This window comes from Malania oleifera, chromosome 4 (assembly GCF_029873635.1).
Source record: "Malania oleifera isolate guangnan ecotype guangnan chromosome 4, ASM2987363v1, whole genome shotgun sequence".
Lineage (NCBI taxonomy): Eukaryota > Viridiplantae > Streptophyta > Magnoliopsida > Santalales > Ximeniaceae > Malania > Malania oleifera.
In genome coordinates, this window is record NC_080420.1 from 43,846,727 (window position 1) to 43,869,516 (window position 22,790).

The following is a 22,790-nucleotide window of genomic DNA, read 5'->3' on the forward strand; positions in this document are numbered from 1 at the left end:
AATCTAAGATGATGACAAATTAAGATGCACCAATGATGAAGTCATGATTAACAAGCAAGAAACCAACAAGTACCATTGGTTTCATTATGATCACACTCCACACTATGGAAAAATACAAAAATTTAAAGGATGAGATAGAGTCCCTTATTAGAGGTGGCTATTGTTGGAAATTCATGGTCGATGATAGCTGAAGTAGAGACAATTGAGGTAGATGGCAAGATAATTATGCCAAAATTAAGAATCGACCTACCATAATAGCCTTAAAATGTCATCTTAAGAGGTCTAGTTGTTGAGGTGATCTTGATAGTTCAACGAAAGGGGGTTGAATTTTTTGGCATAAAATGTCGATTTAGAGTAGGAGCGAAGATAGGTTTTCCTAGAGGATAACAAAGAGATGTGTCATATCCACACAATGACGCCTTAGTAATTACAACAGGCATTGCTCATTATATAATAAAAATGGATTTGATCAACAATGGCAATGCAATTAACATGATGTTTTTATCACATCTTCAAGCAAAGAAATATAACTGAAGATTGGTCGAAACCAATTCGTAGCCGATTAACTAATTTACAAGAGAGGTAGTAATAATCATCTCACAAGTTATGGATGGGGATCATCCTCGACAAAGCCACTATTGCAATGGATTTCCTAGTCATTAAAGGAATCTTGCTATACAACGTAATTTTTGGCCAACCTACCCTAAGTGAGATAAGTCCCATGAAGTCAACTTATCACTTCTTGATAAAAATTATTCATTACCTTTATAATTGGAAAAGTCTAGGAAACCAGAGTGGCAATACTATGTTGATACTTTAAAATAAAAATTAAAGGCCTTCTGATAATTGATAACTCAAACTCGGAGACCATGAGTTGAATCAAAGAGTGACCTTTTAGAAAGCTTGATTGAGGTTGGACTATGCCCTAGAGAAAAAAAGACAGTTCGGTCTAGATTATATCAAAACTTAAGAATTTGATCAAATTCGTGTTGGTGGACTTCTAAAAGTCAATGCTAATGTGTTTGCATGGTTAGTACATGGCATGCCTAGTCATAGGCAAATCCATATTCAACTGAGTCTAGGCTATAACCCCTACCAAATTTACAAAAATAACCCATATAATATATATGTAATAGGCTTAGGCTAGCAAGCTTTTTTGGGATTGCACCCACTCAACATGGGTCTAAGTCCAAATAAACAAGGTTTTTTGGAGACTAGTTCAATTTGAGTTATTTTGCTACGAGTCCTAATTTGAGATGAATCTTAAATTGTTATTTTTGCCTTCTTGATTTCATATTTATGGTTATACTTATTTGCAACTTGATTCTTAGATTTCTCTCAATATTTCCTAAAAAAAAAATCATTAAATATTTTAGAGCATTATGAGTCCAAATTTGATATGAACCATAAACACACAACATTTCTTCTAAATTAATAATATATTATTTAATGATTATGAATGAACAAATGTAAACACTTCTTTAGTAGAAGAATAAATTTAAGAATTTAAATCTTATCAAATGAAAAATTTTGAAAAGCATTTTGCATGAACTTAGCCCCTAATGATTACATGCCTTAAATCTACAATACACCTCGTCAGAGGTGATATTACACAAGACAATATCAATTTTCCATAGTCAATAAAATAAAATAAAAGGAAATATGCACATGGAAATGATAAAGGCAATTGATTTGCTTAAGGATAGATTCATAAAGGAGGTTCACTACTCTGGGTGGACAACCCATGGGGACATGGTAAAAGGTGAAATGTAAATGAAGGACATCTTCATAACATATGTTCGAAAGATAGTTATGCACTCCTGGGAATTAGTTAGCAAGTGAATGCGACCTCCAAATGTTGACTTCTTATATTCATGGATACATATTCTTTCCATAACCATGTCAAAATACATTCCCCAAATCAAGACAATACCTCCTTTATCACAAATTATGACATTTACTATTATAATGTGACGTCATTTGAGTTAAAAAAAAAAAATAGGAGCAACATACCAAAGGTTGCTCAATAAAGACTTGAAGCAACAAATAGGTCAAAATATGAAGGTATATGTTGGTTAAGAATACCCATGTTGAAACTAGATTCTGATGAGTGACAAAACTTATATGGATGATGTTAGTGTGATTGCATAATGGCTTAACAAATTCTACCCTACATTTGTAATAATAGTTATGTTAATAGATGTACTTATAGTTACATTCAAAGATACATCAAAAAATGCGTTGATAGATGCATGCATGGATGCATTGACAAAGGCAATATAACCATTGATAGATGCATCAATTAGACATCTATTTAATACACTTTTTTACAGTAAACAAACTTGCAATGTTTTGACTAAATTTGAATATCTTCCTAGTTATACCTTGATTTACTATCTTAACTAGAATTTTCATTTAAACTAATGCCAAGGGATTGAATGTTGGCATAAGCTGTGAGAGATAAATTTTTTAGCTGTAGATGTGTAAATCCTTAATTGCTGTGATATATGTATTATCGAAATAGGATATGAGTTTTTTCTATTTAAATGTATTCTATCAATGTAAAAAAAAAAACATTGGAGAGAAAATAAATCTTTGCTGAGTGAACTGCAAATTTAACATGGTATCAGAGCAAGGTCGTTCCAATTATCCAGTGAATTTGTTCACCACCAGCTCCGCTATCGCACCGACGAAGGAACTACCAGTCCTCGTCTAGACGACGATAATGAAGGAACCGCTAGCACTGCTACTGCCAACAACAACACCCCGGTATCTTCTCTAAACCTTTCTGACTTGCCCTCCAAACCGGGCAAGAACCTTCCCGATTTGCTTCGACGGCACCAAGATCGTGAACAACACGTCTGATCTTCAGACGCTTCAACGAACTTGCCTAACAGACACGTCCAGACCCGTCAGATGCTTCGGCGATCTCGGCTCTTCGCCATTGCAGGCCATCAGATCACTGCCATTGTTGTCGCGACCACGCCTCACTACCATCACACTGAACCAGCTGCGATCTGCTAGCAGCGATCATCCCCCCATCTGCCAGTTGTGATCATCCTCGCACTGAACCAGTACGACGCCGAAGTCTCTTCCGAGACATCCGAACCAACAACTCCATTTTTTTTCCGGCGACATCTCGCTCGTCACCAACTCCTTCAGTCAAGTTTGATCATCTGCAGCAACCCCTTGGTACACCATCAGGTTTGATCATGGTTAAGGTCTGCACCATTAGTCACGTGATTGGTTCCATACTAGCTTGCAAAGTTGGAGTGTAGGAAAGGACACGTGGTCGTATGGGGCTGTGAGAAACATTGCTTGACAGTAGTGTCGTCACTGTTACACACTACTTGTTTTTTTTTTTTGTTCACGTTGGATTTTTATTTGGGAAGAGTTTCTTAACAGTTGCACACTCTCCCTCCATGGCCAGTAAAGATTAATCATAAAAATGAAGGAAGTTTTGAACAATGCTTCGGTCTCAATCCAGACCATTGATACTGCTATCGCCCCAATCAGTATCAAGTTGGATGACATCAACTATGTCCTTTGGTCTTAAGTTGTCGAGACGTACATCTCCAACAAAGACAAAATGGGCTATATCAATAGCGACTGTCCACCATCACCACAGTCTGATTTTGAAAATGACGTACCGATAATGCTATTGTCAAAGGATGGTTGGTAAATTCTATGGATGCGCACTCATTGGCAATTTCATCCGATTTCCCGTTGCAAAATCGATATGAGACGCCATTGTTACGATTATTTCAATGGTAGTGATACTTCTCAAGTCTATGAACTCCGATGACGTGTGGCTCGCCTACGACAAGTCGGGGGCTCTCTTGAGAAGTTCTACATCGAATTATAAGGACTCTGGTGAGAAATAGATTTTTGTCATCTGAATCCAATGGAATGCGCCACCGAAATCCATCACTACTACAACATACTCCAAGAGGATCGTGTTGACACCTTCCTTGATGGTCTTGATGACTGCCTTGACAACATCCGTAGCGATGTGCTTTAGATGCATCCAATTCCTACCATTGAGCAATCTTGTGCTCATGTTCATAGGGAGGCTCTTCGACATGCAGTCATGAGCGCTAGCAACTCTGACAATACCTCCGGCGCGGTTCTAGCCACCAAGGGCCTAAAATTGAATTTAGCCACCTCACCCTTTGTTGCGGTCTCCAACTAGCTCATCAGAAAATCCACTACAACCCCAAGTCACGGACTGTTTCTGGTGGAACGAAATACTCCCATTGTGGCAACCAACGTCACACAAGTGAGAATTGCTTTAAAAATTTTGGCTATCTTGATTGGTGGTATGAGTTGCAGGTAAAGAAAAAGAAGGACTTGGTGGGTGCAAACACGAGCAAGGTGGCTGTAGTGTCAGCCGAACCCCACCTCTCCTTGATTCCCTAGGCTAAGTCTTCTCAAAATATGGAATTCGTCCCAGATATAGGTAACTTTGGTTTTGGTTTAGTTATCTCCTCCTGTGATGTTGATCGTGGTGCCTAGCTTCTTAACTCCAGAGCCACAGACCACATGACTTTTGTAGCTACCGATTTTGCAATGACATGTCCACCACAATGCACTAGTGTTGCATTTGCTAATGGGGGAGTCTCTCTGGTCACAAGGGCCGGATCTGTGTCTCTGTCTTCTTCCCTCCAATTATCGAATACGTTACTTGTACCATCGTTTTCACATAAATTACTATCTGTTAGTCAAATTACTATAGAATTAAATTGTGTTGTCCTAATTTATCCTACATGTTTTCTTCTTCAAGATATTCTCACCAAGGAGATAATTGGGCGTGGTACTAAAAGGGGGGGGGGGTATTTACTACATGGAAGACATCGGCACGGGTTATGCTCATCACATACAAAGTGATGGGAAGGAACGACAAATCTAGCTATGGCATTGAAGTCCGGGGCATCCAAATTTTAGTTATTTGAAACATTTATTACATGGTCTTTTCCCTAATGTGGTGTTTTATGACCTAAAATGCAGTACCTACATTTTAGCAAAAAGTCACCGTACTTCATATCTGCTAAGTATGAATAAAAACACTATTCCATTTGCTTTAATTAATTTTGATGTATGGGGTCCTTCTCCTAACTATATTGGGTCTGGTGTTCGTTGGTTTGTTATTTTTGTTGACAACTGTACTCGTATGACTTGGCTTTAGTTGATGACACATAAATATGAAGTGTTACACATGTTTCAATCATTTCATGTAATGATCCAAACTCAGTTTTCAGCCAAGCTACAAGTTCTCTGCTCTCATAATGGTGGTGAGTATGTTAACTAGCGTTTCTGCACCTATTTCAAACACCATGGACTCATTCATAAGACATCGTGTCCTCAAACTCCTTAGTAGAACAGCGTAGCTGAATGGAAGAACTGCCATATTCTTGAAACTGTACGAGCTTTACTACATGGAGCTCCTGTGCCGCCTCGATACTGGACTGATGTGGTGTCCACCACTGTATATTTACTTAACAGACTACCCTCCAAAGTCTTAAATTTTAAGACTCCACTCCAGGTTATGGCGTCCCATGTCTCCCTACCCACAACCCTAATGTTTCCTCCACGAGTATTTGGATGTGTGGCTTATGTGCACCTTAAATAAAATCAACGAACCAAACTAGATCCGTGTGCTCTCCGTTGTCTTTTCTTGGGCTATGTCATGCACTAGAAGGGATATCGGTGCTATGACCCCTCTACCCGACGTATCTATCTGACAATAGATATTACCTTCCTGAAGTCTGACACATTTTTCCCAGCCCCCAATTCTTCTCTTCAGGGGGAGACATGGGATGAAGAGCATAATTGGTTGCACTTTGACTAGCCAAATAGTGAAACAGTGGCAAATGAAGTACCAAGCCCAGGGCCGGTCAAGTCCATAGGGCTGGTCAATACATCTTCAAGAAATAATACACCTTTAGAAACTGAATCAAGCTCCCCCCTTCCTTAGCAGCTGCATACCCATATCCTGAGAATATCCCTGAGGTAAGCACTCTAGACACGCCTTTAAATACAAGTGACTTGAATAATCCTGTTGGATATACATTACCTTTCAGGGAAAATCGTGGCAAGCTACTGAATAGATACTCTCCTGATATTGAAGAACGAATATCAAAGTATCCAATTTCCAACTACATGTCTACCAGGAGATTATCCAAACCCCTTAGAGCATTTGTGCATGTACTTTCCTCAAGTCAAGTTCTAGATGGAGTCCAGGAAGCCTTGTTTGATCTAAAATGGACTTAGGCAATAAAGGAAGAAATGGAGGCACTACTAAAGAATGACACATGGACCATAGTTTCGTTACCTGATGGGAAGAAAGTAGTAGGATGCAAATGGGTATTTTCCATCAAACACAAGGCAGATGGATCAGTCGAAAGGTACAAAGCGAAACTAGTGGTAAAAAGGCTATACACAGACATATGGGGTAGAATACCAAGAGACTTTTTCACCAGTTGTGAAACTGAGCACTGTAAGGATATTGTTATCTCTAGTAGCTAACCTTGACTAGCCATTACATCAATTTGATGTAAAAAATGCCTTTTTACACAGCGATCTTGAAGAAGAAGTGTACATGGACCTTTCTTCAGGCTACATGACTTCCACTGAAACCAAGGTCGTGTGCAAATTGCAACGACCACTATATGGATTAAAACAATAACCTCGGGCGTGGTTTGGGCGATTTAGTCTAGTAATGAGGAAATACATATTCAAGAAAAGCAACTCAGACCATACATTGTTCCTGAAGCACAAATTAGGCAAGGTAATCGTATTGATAGTATATGTGGATGACATGATTATCACAGGAGATGAACAAGAAGAAATATCTAGATTACAGAAGGAGTTGACCATCGAATTTGAGATGAAGAACTTGGGAGGACTCAAGTACTTTTATGGGAATTGAAGTTGATAGGTCTAGACAAGGAATATTTCTTTCCCAAAGGAAGTATGTGTTGGATTTATTACTGAGGTAGGAATGTTGGAGTGCTAACCAATGGATACTACAATTGTCAAAAATCACAAACTTGAAGAATACTTAGATCAAGTACTAACAGATAAAGGGAGGCACCAAAGGTTAGTTGGCAAACTTATATACCTCTCACATACTCGTCCAGACATTGCATATGTTGTAAGTGCAGTTAGCCAATTCATGCATAATCCTAGTGAAGATCATATGGATGTTGTAATTCAAATATTGAGATACTTAAAGTCCTCGCCTGGGAAGGGACTTATGTTTTCAAAGAATAGTCATTTAATAATTAATGGCTATATAGATGCAGACTGAGTTAGAAAAATCTCAGACAGAAGATCTACGTTAGGTTATTTTATATTTGTTGGTGGGAATCTTGTTACATGGAGAAACAAGAAGCAGAAGGTGGTAGCACTTTCTAGTGCCGAAGCAGAATTCCGTGGAATGGCAAAAGGTCTTTGTGAACTACTCTGGATCAAGAGACTACATGCTGAACTAGGCTTCACCTCTACTTCAAAAATGGATCTCTTTTGTGACAACAACCCAGCCCAACATGATCGTACAAAACATGTGGAAGTGGATCGACATTTTACCAAGGAAAACCTAGAAGCAAAAATAATTCGATTTCCATTTGTGATGTTCGAGGAGCAACTAGTAAACATACTCACAAAGGTGGTATCAAGCAAAGAGTTTCACAACTCACTCAACAAGTTGTGCATCAGAGACTTCTATGCATCAACTTGAGGGGGAGTGTTGGCGTGAGCTATGAGAGATTAATTTTTTAGCTGTAGATGTAAATCCTTAATTGCTGTGATATATGTATTACCAAAATAGGATAGGAATTTTTTCTATTTAAATGTATTCTATCAATGTAAAAAAATATTGGAGAGAAAATAAATCATTGCAGAGTGAACTGCAGATTTAACATTGAATGGACATTATTTTCAAATTCAAAGCTTGAATTTGAATTAAAATTACTACATTCTTGGTTGCTCAAATTGTGAAGATTCAATAAGCTCTAGTATCTTATATCCTGGATAATTCTTACTCGCTAAGCATTTAATGTAAACAAAAGATTTTATTTGAAGATGAAAATTGACTCTTTATATATTGAACTCGAATTAAAAAAAAAAAAGCAATTAAAACAAATATCAAAAGGAGCTTCCCCTACCATCTTATTCAAACAAAATTGTTCTTGAATTTATATTTTATAATGTTATCAATGATACATCTTCCTATTAGGTTGGGATTCATATAGTATCTCTAAGCTTGTGGATTATGAATTCCAAAACATGGGTGTGAGCTAGAAAAAAACCTTGAAGATTCTTTGATACTTTTGTTTTTGTATTATTTTAGGGAGCTTCCTTGTGGGGCTGTGTTGTCGTAGGTGTTGTGATAGCGTATGTTGGCCAAAGAGCCAAGTAGCATAAGAGTGAGAGTGTCTCATTTTTTATGGAGTCATCTCATGAGATTATGTTGTACTAAGTGCATTGGCACTATGTTTTGGCAGCTTTCTGAAAGGAAAGTAAGTCTGAGATAGGATGGTTGTCCTTACTATAAGATGTTGAATATATTTAGTATTAGATCATAGTGGAAATACTAAAACTGGTTGGCTTGAGGAGTGGATTTGTTCGTCAAAATGTTTCTTGATAATTATTGAACCAGTATCAACAAGAATAAATTTGTAAAAAAGTTCGGATTTTGAAGGAGTTTCGATAAAGAAATGAAAATTTTGAGGGAAGATTTTTTATGCAATTTATTAGCTTGAGTGAATAGAAAATTCTAGCTCAATAATGGAAAGGATCATGATCAGTTCTTTGATGAAATATTGAGGTTTGGTGAAGTTGGAGGATACATTAATTGGAGATTGTGTTCCTCTGATTGCTTGTGAGAAATTTGAAGGAGAATTAGTGGAGGATGAAGATGGATTAGGGTTTAACAAATCAAAATTAGGTTGAGAAATAATGACAAGGCTTGATTTGGAAACGAGTCTTGAAGAAGAGGGAGTTTGGAGAGCATAATCATCTACTGATTGAACTTCGAATCTATTTGGGTTTGGAGAAGCTTGCCCCTTTGAAGGGTCTTTCCCTCTAACACTCATTGGTCTTGCTTTGGTTGAAAGTAGAGATTTTTCCCTGTAGAAATTCTCTCATTAAAAAGTTTGGAAGAGAGTTTGATTCTCCTTTAATAAATTCTATTTGACAATTGAAACTTGATGAAATGGCTTGCCATCTAGCAAAATTTTGTTTTGAAACTAAATTTTGAACATCCTTTTGCAAAATTTCCTTTGCTGATTTGCAATCATTATGTAATAAAAATTATTTATTGAAAATATCATCTTAAAATTTTTGAATACATAAAACTATAGATAAAACTTCTTTCTTGATCATAGAATAATTTATTTGAGATCCTGACCAGACACTGAAATGGAATCTAACCAACTATTATGAACCTTCTAGATTTTGCTTGAGAATTCCTCTTAAACCTATTTTAGAGGCATATGTTTCTACAATCATTTTTCCTTTTGGATGAGGAAGACTAATGACCGGTAATGTCTTAATTTGGCCTTCCATTTTTCTAACAATATCAGTATGGAGTTGAGACCATGCGGGAGGATTTTTCTTAAGTCGTTGAAACAAAGGTTTGATTAGTTTTCTTAAGTTTGGATAAAAATATAAAATATAATTAAGGCATCCTAAAAATCTTTGAAGCTGATTTTTATTTTTTATTTCATCGGGGAATTTGTCCATGAAACTTAAATACCTTTGAATTGTTTAATCATTCCTTGATTAATCTCCTGACCAAGAAATATTATTTCTGTTTGAAATAGTTTCATTTTAGTTTGAGAAACTACTAGTCCATTTTCTTTGATTATTTTGAAAATTGTATTTAGATGTTTGAAATGTTAGTCTATTGATTATGAGAAAACTCAAACATCGTCTATATAGACTAGTGAATTGAGTATATGGGTTGAATATTCGTTCATGATATTTTATAATTTTGATGGAGCGTTTTTCAATTCAAATGACGTTACATTCCATTTGTATTTTCTAAAAGGGACATTGAACACCGTTTTGTATCTATCCTTTTCTGCTATTTGAATTTGCCAAAAACCCGATTTCATTTTCACTTGGATAATATTGATGCATTATGGAGTCTTTTTAACAAATCTCCTTCATTTGGAATTGGATATCTGATCCATTGAAAAACCTTATTAAGGGGTTTGTAAGTTATTAATAATATTCGAACACCTCTTTCAATTTCTGCTTGATTCATTTGAATTGGTCTTGAGATTAAAGATGTACTCCTAAGAGGGGGGGGGGGTGAAATGGGTGATTCAAATTTTCTTTGCGGAATTTTAGTTTATTATTATTACCCTTTTAATTTAGATCACTACAATCACACAAACACAATCTAAACAATGATCGTATTATACCTATCGAGAATCCTAGATATGAATATGAATTTTTAAATTATAATACAAACTCAATACTTCAATTAATTTAGTTCAACAATTATTAAAATCAGATTTTCAGCAATATTCAATAATATTCTCAAGATACAAACTCAGTAATTCAGTCTTAAATATCTTACCACTTTTTCCTTAATAGATAACATCCAATTTCACACTTGTTTTAACTCAGCTTTATATTCAAAAATTCAGTAATCAAAGCTTGTCTAAATTTTCAATCCAACAACACAACCAATATAGTTCCTTGATTCAAATACAACCAAAATCAATATTCAGCAAATTCCCAATAATTTGCAAGTACTCAATGAATATACACGCAAGTTATAATCTTGCAAGAATTAAAAGAGAAAGGAAAGAAGAGCTGAACACTGGATTTTTTATAAGGTTCGATCAGTAACCTACGTCCTTAACTCAAGAAACCTACTATGAGGATTTCCTTTCCACTTCGTTACCAGGTGAAGTAAGCCTTTCTTAGTTCAAGGTGGAGTCGCCTCTCTAACGAGATCAATCCTCTCGCTAGCCAATGATTCAAAGTCTTTGAATCATCAATAATAAAAACAAGTGTTGCGGGGTAAAATTTGCTGAGATGCTCCTTCAACTTTCGTTGACCTGAAAGGGGAAGAAAAGAAAGGCTTGGAGGACCCGGGGTGTACTTCGGGGGATCACTCCGATGCCTAAGTAAGAGGAACGCTTTTAGAGAGGCTGAATGCAACAGTAGAATGGTGTTCAGTGACTTACCTTGGCCTCGTCTCTAGATCCCTTCTTATAGGGGCTCGAGTTGACCATAGGTTGGTTCATATTTATTGCGCGGGGGCATGAATCGCTCCCTAGTCATAAAGTGTTTGCGCCTATTACTCAATTATTTAAGCCGCTGGCGTGGATCTCTCCTCCTCTTTATTAAGTTGGAGTTGATCACTCATCAGAATGTCTGACCCGGAGAAGGCGCGAGACAGGTGTTGACCTGCCCTCATTGGTTAGATTATTTTGGGCGTATCAGTTGTCCCCCCCTCAGTTTCAAATTTCTGGACGGAATTTTAAATAATTGCTTTTTCTGCATCTTTCCCTTTAGAAGGTTTAATGCTCCCTCTTTTATTTTTTTTTGGGCATAGTTTACCGAACGAGTTGCTGAGCTGCTCGCGCCGAGCTGTTTTGCCGAGTTGGTTGGCGGATCTGTCCTAGCTATTTTGTCGAGCTGTCCGAGCTGTTTTGCCGAGCTGTCTGAGCTGTTTTTTCGAGCTGTCCGAGCTGTTCCACAGAGGGAAATTAGGCGAACTGTTTGAGCTGCTTCATAGAGGGAAATTGGACGAGCTGTCTAACCTGCTCCATGACGGGAAGTTGGCCGACCTATCCGACTTGCTCCATGTAGGGAAATTGGACGAGTTGTCCAACCTGCTCCATGAAGGGAATTTGGCCGACCTGTCCAACCTGTTCCATGGAGGAAAATTGGCTGAACTGTCTAACTTGCTCCATAAAGGCAAGTTGGCCGACCTATCTGACCTGCTTGATGTAGGGAAATTGGCCGACCAGTCTAACCTGTTCCATATAGGGAAATTAACCGAGCTATCCGACCTGCTCTATGAAGGGAATTTGGCCGACCTGTCTGACCTGCTCCACGGAGGGAAATTAGCCAAGCTGTCTGACCTGCTCCATGAAGGGAAGTTGGCCGACCTGTCCGACCTGCTCCATGCAGGAAAATTGGCCAACCTGTCCAACTTGTTCCATGTAGGGAGGATGGTCGACCTGTCCTTATAGAGTGATTATGCCGGTCAGTTCGTGCCCAGCTGCTTCATGGAGCAAAATTTGTCGAACTGATCTTACCGAGCAGCTTCGTGGCCTTTTACTTCTACTGAGTCGCGCTTATTTGTTCGGCTGTTTTTGGCCTTCCACTTCATATTTGTCCGTTTGGCCTCTTTGCAAATGAGTTGTGCTCATTTGCTGGACTGTTTTGGCCTTACGAGTCGTGCTCGTCAATTTGGCCTCTGTGCCTGATAAGTCATACTCAATGAGTCGTGCTCATTTATTAGGTGTTTCATCTACTCCTTTTTCCGAGACGTCGTCACATCCTTCTTATCCTGCGAAAGATTGGTAAATGCATGTTTTAAATGCGCCATACCTTGGGAAGTGAGTTGGATGAAATGTTCTTATTTATGGTCGCCGATTTGACATTGTGTTCGAGGCGACGTGGTCTTTCCGAGGCACCGTTTGTCCTTGGGAAGCCGCGGTTGTGCATATGTCAGAGATCTTCTGTGATTCTCTGTGTCCTTTTTCTCCCTCGAGACGCAATCATTTTTTGCAGATGAGAATTTTTTGAGATTCCCGCCTCAGGGATTCGTGTCTTCCTCTCTTTATAAAGGTCAGAAGACTCTTTCATTCTGCACTCATCTTCAGTCCAGAGGACTCCTTCATTCTCTTCTCTTCTTCAATCCACGGGGTCCCCCATTTGTCATTAGGTACGCTCTCCCTTTCAACTACATGTTTGTTTTGTTGTTCTTCATGTTCTTCATTGTTCTTGCGTTTACTTTGTATGTTTGATCTTTTCTTGTAAGACGACTTTGCTGTTTGTGTGTGGAATTTTTCTATTTTGATCTGCTTTGGCATCTTTTCCTCTTTGTTTTGCTGGGTGCTTGCCCGTTTGATCCGTTGGTAAAGGTATTGTTTTGTTCACGCTTTGTTTTCCCAATGGAGTCTTCTTCACAGCCTTTGAGGGTTCCTACTACAGTGCGGAACGCTCGTTGTGACCTCACCCCCTCCAATTTGTAGAATGTTCGTTATTTTGTTGCTATACCACAGAGTATTATTGTTAGGTTACCCTCTATTTCTGAGTCAGCCCTTGATCCAGGCTCCGAAGAGCTCTACCTTTATACAAATTACTTAGATTTGGGTCTCAGACTCCCTTTTCCCCCATTTGTCTCTAATGTATTACGTTTTTACCAAATAGCACCTTCCCAACTTGTTCCGAACTCCTATCTCTCGCTTACCTGTTTTGTCATCCTTCTGCTCCGCCTGGGCCACCAGCCTACAGTTCCTATCTTTATGAGTTGTTTCCAAATGCGAATGCATTTTGTAGAGAAGGAGCTATACTATTTCAACTCTCTACTAGGTCATAAACTTTTTTTGCCAGGCAGTTTTTCCATACATAACTGGAAATCTTGGTACTTCTTTGCCTCGGGGGAGTTGAACTACACAGGCTCTCTGGTCTGGTCTTCTCCTCTTGATGGTAACGTTGTATATCCCTTATCCACCTTCTTTTGTAGGGCTACCAGTAGGTTATCCGCTGACTCACCTTTTTTCCTTTCATCCATTTCCCTTTGTAGTTCGAATGAACCACCTTCTTCCAAGGCTTTCCCCCGAAGAGCAAGCCATCCTGAGAGAGCTGCGAGCCCTTGGCGAGCAAGGGATCATCCCTTACGAGGAGTTGCTCCAAGAGTGTGTCCTCGTGTAGTGGGGGATCAACCCCATTTCCTTAATTCTTTCCTCGCCTCTGATTTCTATATATGTGTTCAGATATTATCTCTATTGATGGTGTTTTTACTTCTTTTCTCTCTGTCCTTGCAGATATAGACTTCACCAGATATGAATCCCTCATAGGGGAAGCCAGGAAGCAAAGGGTGAGTAGGAGTAGGAAGAAGAGAAGGGAGATTGATGGGGAATCCTCCTAAAGGGATGCACCTGCTATAGCTGATTCTGGTGCCCTTCCTGATGAGATCAATGCTGCTCCTCCTCCGATCCCCCAATGTCAAACTGAAGTGATTTTTCACGAGCCGACCCGTTCAACCTCTGCTCTCCGTCGGGCGGTATACGTTGAAGATTTTGTGCAGGCCTAGTGCACTATTCCTAACGCTCTTTCAGCGAAGATCCGCCACACCTCATACCAGGTATATATTCTTCAACTGGCTTATTTTTCTCTCCTTATACTTAGTTTTGTTAACTGTTCTGCATTTGGTATTCTTCCTCAGCTGGCGACAATGGCTTTAGCCCAGGAGGAGAAGGTTGCCAAGATGTATCGGTAGACCTTGGATGCTAGGGAGAAGTACGTTGTTGCTCAGAACGAACTGCATGAGGCCGAGGTCCGTGAGCGGGCTCTACAAGCTGAGGTTGAGCACCTTCGTAGGGAGGAGTTACCCGCCAGAGAAGCTACCGCTACTACTACTGCCTCTCGAATTGCAGTAAAGGAGTACAAGGACTCCAACCAGTTCGTCATTGATACCTCCAAAGCTTACCGGGTGGGGTTCAGGAGGTGACGGGACCAAGTCAAAACCAAACACCCTGAGCTTCCACTAGACGAAGTGAGCTCACACGGTTATAGCAATGAGAGTCTTGAATTCGCGGAAGATCTGGACGAGGATGAGGAAGGGGAGGAGGAGGAAGTTGGAAAGGGGAGTAAAGCAAACTAGTTTGTATTAACTGAACTTGTAATATAAATTTTTCAAACTTTATTGACGTAGTACAACTATTGTAATTGGTACTTTTATTACTGCAATGTGAGAAGCACTTTTAAGAATAGTATTTTTTTAATATATCCGAGTTCCATGTGTTATTAATCTTTTCCCCCCCTACACCTTCCAACTTGTATGTCCCTAGCTTTATCTCGGTTGTGACTCTGTATGGACCCTCCCAGTTTGACTTTAACTTATGCGACCCTAACTCCGATGGGTTGTTCCGCGTCTTGCTTAGGACTAAGCCTCCGAGTTGGAAATTCTGTACTTTGACGCGATTGTTGTAGTACTTTGCTACCCTCTGTTGGTACGCTGCAACTTTTAGACTCGCCTGATCCTGTCTCTCTTCCAGTAGGTTTATTTCTTATCTGAGCTCTTCGTTGTTGGTCTGCTGTTAAAGTATTGCCTTTGCTAGGAGGGTATCCCTACCTCTGCTGGGATGACCGCTTCTGCGCCAAAGACAAGCATAAAAGGAGTTTCCCCTGTTGCTACTCTCTTGGTGGTGTGGTATGCCCATATGAGGGAAGGGAGTTCCTCTGCCCATCTACCTTGCATAGATTTGAGTCGCATCCTCAATCCGTGCAATATTGTCTGGTTTATGTTCTCTACCTTTCCATTGCTCTGGGGGTGCGCCATTGACGCGAAGACGAGCTTAATAGATAGGTCCGAACATAACTTTTTGAAGCGTTCATTGTTGAACTGCCTCCCGTGGTCTATAACTATTGCCCAAGGGATTCCGAAATGGCAAACCACTGATGTCCACACAAAGCGCATAATGTTCCGCTCTGTTATGGTTGTTAGAGGTTCGACCTCTACCCACTTAGTGAAATAATCTATTGCTACCAACAAAAACTTTTTTTGACCAGTCGTTTGCGGTAAAGGTCCCAAGATGTCTATGCCCTACTATGCGAAGGGGCAGGGACTGGTTAGAGGGGAGAGTAGACTAAAGGGTACGTGTGGTACTGCTGCGCATCTTTGACATCTGTCGCATCGTTTGACAAGCTCGACCACGTCTTTCTTCATTGTGGGCTAGTAAAATCCCTTCCGCATGGCCTTGTGGGCTAGGGCCCTACTGGCAAGGTGGTTTCCGCGCACTCCTTCATGGATTTCCCTTAGTATGTATTGCTCTTCCTCATTGTTTAGACAATGAAGGTAGGGCAGTGTTAGGGATCGCCTATACAGCTCCCGGCCTATCAATGTATATCTTGCTACTTTCCTTCTCACTTTCAGAGCTTCCTTGTTGTCCTCTAGTAGGGATCCGTCCTGAAGGTATAGGAATAGAGACGCCCTCCAATCATCCTTGCTGATTTCAGACTCCACTGAGTTAATTATGTCCTCCTCGTATGAGGGTTTCCCTATCCGCTCTAGATAAATAGCGTCTTTCCATTCCGAATCGGTTACTGAGGCCAATTTCGCGAGTGCATCGGCCTTTTTGTTCTCTGTCCTTGGTACGTGTTCTATATCGAACTAAACGAATGCTTTTGCGTATTCTTGGGCCTTAACGAGATATTTCTTCATTCTTTGATCCCTAACGTCAAATTCTCCTTTCGCTGCTCTACCACCAGCTGAGAATCACTCAATACCTTGATCTGTGCCACCCCTAATGCTTCTGCCAAGCGTAGGCCTGCTAAGAAAGCTTAATACTCCGCATCGTTGTTGGTTGCTGTGAAGTCTAACTTTAGTGCGAAAAGAGTTTCATTGCCGTCTAGGGCTGAAAAGATGAATCCAACTTCCCCTCCAGCAGCGTTAGATGACCCATCAACATGTAGTGTCCATACATCTGACTTAGTGGATGACTCGAGGAGCCTTTCTGCTGTAAAATCAGCGAGCACCTGGGCCTTGACAGCGGGCCTTGGTTGATATTGTATGTTGAACTCACTTAATTTGATTGACCACTTAGTCATCCTTCCCAAACTCTCTGGCCGCTACAAAATTTGTCTCATTGGTAAGTTTGTTAACACAATTACCTTGTAGGCCTGAAAGTAGGGCCTTAATTTTCGTGCTACACAGATGATGGAGAAGGCGGCTTTTTTCACCGTGCAATAGTTCATTTTGGCTCCACTCAACACCTTGCTAGTGTAATATATGGGCTGATGCTTCCTGCCTTCTTCTTGGACCAGGACCGAGTTGACAGCATTTTCGGTGGATGCTATATATAAGTAGAGGTCTTCCCCATTCTTTGCCTTCGTCAAAAGGGGAGGGGATCCGAGGTATTGCTTGAGCTATTCAAAGGCTTTAGCCTGCTCCTCCCCCCATTCGAATCCTCCCTTCTTCCGTAGTACTCTGAAGAAAGGTAACCCTTTGTCCCTTGAGTAGGAGACAAACCTACTGAGGGAGGCTATCCTCCCTGTCAAAACTTGGATCTCCTTTTTTGTCCGTGGAGCTTCCATTTCTAGCAGCGCTCTTATTTTATCTGGATTTGCTTCTATACCTCTATGAGTCACCATAAAGCCTAGAAACTTTCCTGCATAAACACCAAATACACACTTTGATGGGTTCAGTTTCATGTGGTACCGGCGAAGGAGTTTGAACATTTCCCTCAAGTCTTTACAGTGTTGCCCTGCTTCCAAGCTTTTTACCAGCATATCGCCAACGTACGCCTCCATTGTTTTTCCGAGCTGAACTTTAAAGATCCTGTTCACCAATCTCTGATATGTGGCTCCTGTATTTTTTAGCCCGAAGGGCATTACTCAGTAACAATACAAGCCCCTTTCGGTGATGAAAGAAGTTTTTTCTTCGTCAGCTCTACTCATAGGGATTTGGTTGTATCTCGAGTAGGCATCCATGAAACTGAGGAGCTCGTGCCCCGAGATTATGTCCACTAACTGGTCGATTCGGGGAAGAGGGAAGTTGTCCTAGTGAAGTCTATGCAAGTGCGCCATTTTTCGTTCGGCTTCCTTACTAGAACCACGTTGCTCAGCCATTCCGGGTAGTCTACCTCCCTGATGAAGTTGGCTTGCACCAGTTTCCACTTCCTCATCGATTATTTTGATCCACTCCATCGTGAAGCTCCTTTTTTTCTATTTCAAAGGTCGGTGATTGGGATCGACTTGCAACCTGTGCTCTATGACTGCAGGCTCGATGCCTGGCATGTCTGCGGCCGACTAGGCGAACAAATCAGCGAATTCTTCCAATAGTTCTCTCAACTCCGCTTTCAAGGTGTCGGATAGGTGACTTCCGATCTGTATGCTTCTCTCCTGGTGGCCCTTCAGGGGTATATGTCTGATGTCTTCATCTACTGTACTGATTTGGGGATACTCTCCCCTTACTTCTAGATCTTCCACTGTTAGAGTTTCTCTAGCCGCCATCTTCCCTTTTAGGGCCATTACATAGCAACTCTGTGCAGCAGCCTGATCTCCCTTGGCAAATCCTATCCCTTGTGATGTAGGGAATTTGATTTTGAGGTGTTATGTCGACGTTACAACCCAAACTGCGTTAAGGAAAGGGCGACCCAAGATGACATTGTACACTGAAAGTTAGTCGACCACAAGGAACTCTGTCAGCGTTGTAACTTGCTGCGGGGTCGTCCATATTGTCATCGGTAACATGATTGTACCCAAGGGTTGAACAATGTCTCCCCCGAGTCCTACCAAGGGGGTCGAGACAGGCTTGAGTCGTTCCTTGCCAATCTTCATTCCAACCAGGACCGACCAGAACATGATGTCAGCCGAGCTCCCATTGTCTATCAATATGCGTCTGACCATGTAATTGGCCACAAGTTGGGAGAGCACCAATGCGTCATCATGTGGCTGCTGCACCTCTTCTTCGTCTTCGCTGTCAAACGTTATGATGTCATCTTTTTTGTTTCGTTTGCTACTAGTTTCCCCCTTCTCCATCGATAGCACCTGTTTAGCATATCTTTTGCAGGCACTCTGGCTATCTCCTCCACTAGCGGATCCTCCGAAGATCACCACAATCTCCCCTATGACCTGCTCTTCTTTTTCTTTTGCGTCATGCCTCCTCTACTCGAGAGGTTCCCTTGTTGGATCTTCTTTCTTTATAAACTTTGACAGGTGTCCTCTTCTTATTAGGACTTCGATTTCTTTCTTCAACTGAATGCATTCTTCTATGTCGTGGTTGTGATCCCTATGGAATGCATAGAACTTGGACATGTCTCGCTTGTGAAGAGGCATTCACATGGGTTCAGGCCACGAGATGTAATCCTTCTTTCTAATTTGCATCAGTAATTCCAAGCGCGGTACGTTTAGGGGTGTGTAGGTGGAGAACTTGTTGTGCCGTCCTCTCATCTTTAGACCCACGTGCAGCGTACTAGTCTCGTGTCTTTTCGCGGATCTATAGGATTCTCCTGTTTCCCTGCTACTGTTTTTCCTTTTCCGCTCTATGCGACTTACTATCATATCCATCATCTCCTCTAGATTGATGTATTTCTGTGCTCGGACCATCAGCTCCCCCATATCTACCAGCGGCTTTTTCCCTAGGGAGTATAAGAAGCTTCCAGGCTGGAGAGCTGTTGTCAAGGCTGCCAAGGCCACCCCCATGTCTAAGTTGCGGATTTCTAGGGTTGCCATGTTGAAGCGATGCATGAAATTTTTTAGAGTCTCCTGCTCTCCTTGCGCCATACTCATGAGATGGCCCGTTGTTTTAGCAATTCTTTGGCTACTAAGGAAGTGGCCAGTAAACAGTTGTTCCATCTCTAAGAAGGAACCGATGGATCCGGGTCGTAGTGTTTGGTACCAATCTCTAGCAGTACCCTTAAGGGTAGTTGCAAAAGCTCGACACATGATGCCGTCTGGAGCCCCTTGCAACTGCATCAACATTTTAAAATTATCCAGGTGATTAATTGGGTCAGACAAACCTTCGTACCTTTCAAAGATGGGCATCTTGAATCTACTTGGCAATGGAGCCTCCATGATTTCTTTATTGAATGGCAGCTCTGAGGACCTCAGGGATGCTTCCCCGTAGTAGGGTTTGGTTCTTCCCTTTTTCATCATCTTCTCTATATGATCTATCTTTTTGATTCTTTCTTCGAGCTCCGTGGATCTTTGCTGGTTGACGTCCACGCTGTTTGCATCTTCTACCTTCTTGTTGAGGTAGGTTTTCTCCTCGTTCTCCACTGGTTTGTTAGTGTGCTTGTTTGCGTTGGGGTTCTCTTGCGGTTGGTGGAGGACGTGCCCTTTTTGACTCTTTTGTTGTAAGAGTCGGTTGAGTATATCCTTCATTTCCTTTTGGAAAGCGAGGAACTGCTCCTTACTGACACCCGATATCTTTGCAGGCGTGGAATGAATGGACTGGGACGATTCTTTCGCAGTAGGGATAGAGGTAGAACTATGTGAGGTCGGCATTGCTGGAATGTCGAAAGTCGAGAGCAAGTTATGATCGCCTTTTAAAAGCAAGTTCCCACAGACGGCGCCAATTGTTGTGGGGTAAAATTTGCTGGGATGCTCCTTCAACTTCCATTGACCTGAAAGGGGAAGAAAAGAAAGGCTTGGAGGACCCGAGGTGTACTCCGGGGGATCACTCTGATGCCTAAGTAAGAGGAACACTTTTAGAGAGGCTGAATGCAACAGTAGAATGGTGTTCGGTGACTTACCTTGGCCTCGTCTTAGATCCCTTCTTATAGGGGCTCGAGTTGACCGTAGGTTGGTTCGTATTTATTGCTCGGGGGCGTGAATCGCTCCCTAGTCATAAAGTGTTTACGCCTATTACTCGATTATTTAAGTCGCTGGCGTGATTCTCTGCTCCTCTTTATTAAGTTGGAGTTGATCACTCATCAAAATGTCTGACCCAGAGAAGGCGTGAGACAGGTGTTGACCTGCTCTCATTGGCTAGATTATTTTGGGTGTATCGACAAGAAATAACTTTGTTCGTATAATGAAATACTCTCAGTTAGAGCAAATTTGTACAAGTTAATATCACAATATACTTCAGTGAAAATCAATAAAGAAGATGAAGCTTGAGATTATATTGTCATGATGTCCCGGAGCGTGTGTGCCTCGGGCGGCGAAATAAAAATCAATTTTAATTTTCAAGGAAAAATAGGAATATTGGAGTCGCCACTAACCTTTTAGTGTGGTTAGAACACATGATTACTACCCTGTTAATGGTAGAATGAGTCTACGTTACCAGAGTTGGGATTGGTAGTTCAATTACGCGAGGGAAGGTACGAGCACCCCCTACGCGCCCGTTCTTAAGAACGGTACCTAATTAATTTGGAATTATCCCTAAGTTAATCTAATAATTCTTTAAAATTACTCCTCTAATGAATTTACCAATACACATGCAAAATGAATAAATAAATACATAAATAAATAAATAATACAAAAATATACGTAATATATAAATATTTATATATTCCCTCAGAACTAAAGGTACGTGAAGTCCGAAAGCTCATACCCTCACATTAAAATCATAGGGAGATATGTACAAGAAAATAAATAGTACTATTTAATATTAGTAATAATAAAAAATAATAACAATATCAATAATAATGAAAACATAATACTATAATAATATCCCTATACTAATAATATCAAATGGATATTGCAACGCTATATTACAGTAATAACATACAATGATATTACAAAGACACTACATAGATAATTAAAGTATAATAATTATATACTAATAACGATATCACATAATAATAACACTACCTTAGCATATGTCTATATAATAATAATAATAATAATAATAATAATAATAATAATAAATAGCCTTTACTCTGATATATAGTAATAATAATAACACGTAATTCAAATATATATTCGTGCACAAAAATGATGATAATAATAATAATAATAATATACAATAACACCATACATCTAAAAAATATACGTATGTATATAATGATAAAGATAATAATTACAGCAATAATAATATTAATAATAATAAGCATATCTTAATAATACCAAACCTGCCTTAATATTAACATATAATTAATGGTAACATGTACAATATGGAAATAATTAAAGAAACAAATTAATCCTATAATTAACATGTAAACTATACAATCATGAAACAAATTGATTCTAAAATCAATATATAGACATGCAAGGATAAGTATGGCAGCAGATTAACCTTAACATTAATATGTAATAATATACAATGCGATTAATAACAATAATTATATAAGTATGTAAACAGTATTAAAAAAATAACTGATCAAGAATCCTACTTAAATGTAAACAATAAAGATGAATAATGTAACAACAATAAGACAAACCTAATGATGTGAATACAATAAATCAAAAACCCTAAATATATTACCAATACAATGACAATGAATCCAAAACCCATATACGTAATGCACATGATAAAAGAAAAAAAAAAGAACTTAAACTTACACAATAACAATAATCTAAACAATAAACCAGAATTATGGATTTTTACAATCGTAAATAATATTATAACGTTTAATAAATATACAAACAATAAAAATCAAATGTATGACCAAAATATAAACACCTTAAGTATTAGAATAACACAATAAATCAAAACATGAGTAACAATACCCTAAAACCCATGGTAACATAAGAATAATCTGAAAAAGAAAACCTAAATAAACATAAGCAATCAATATGCACAAAACAACAATAAATAATATGTAAATAATAAACAAATATATAAAGTGCCTAATAAGTAGGTGTGTGCATTGTGTATTGTGTGTTTACTGTGTATGTGGGTGTGCAGTGAGGATGGTGAGCTATGTGGAACTGTGGCTGCTGAGAGGAGGGGCACCGCCGGAGTTGCCGTGGAGACGCCGAAGAAGTGCACGACGGCTGCGAACGGCGGCATCAGAGGGACTGGCCTCGGAGGTTGGTGATTGCAGAGGCTAGAGCAGGGAGCGATGGCGGTGGTGACAGCGTCGTGGAGTTCCGTTGCTGGTGCGGTACTGGTATGACGGAGAATAGGAAGCCGTCAGAAGTGG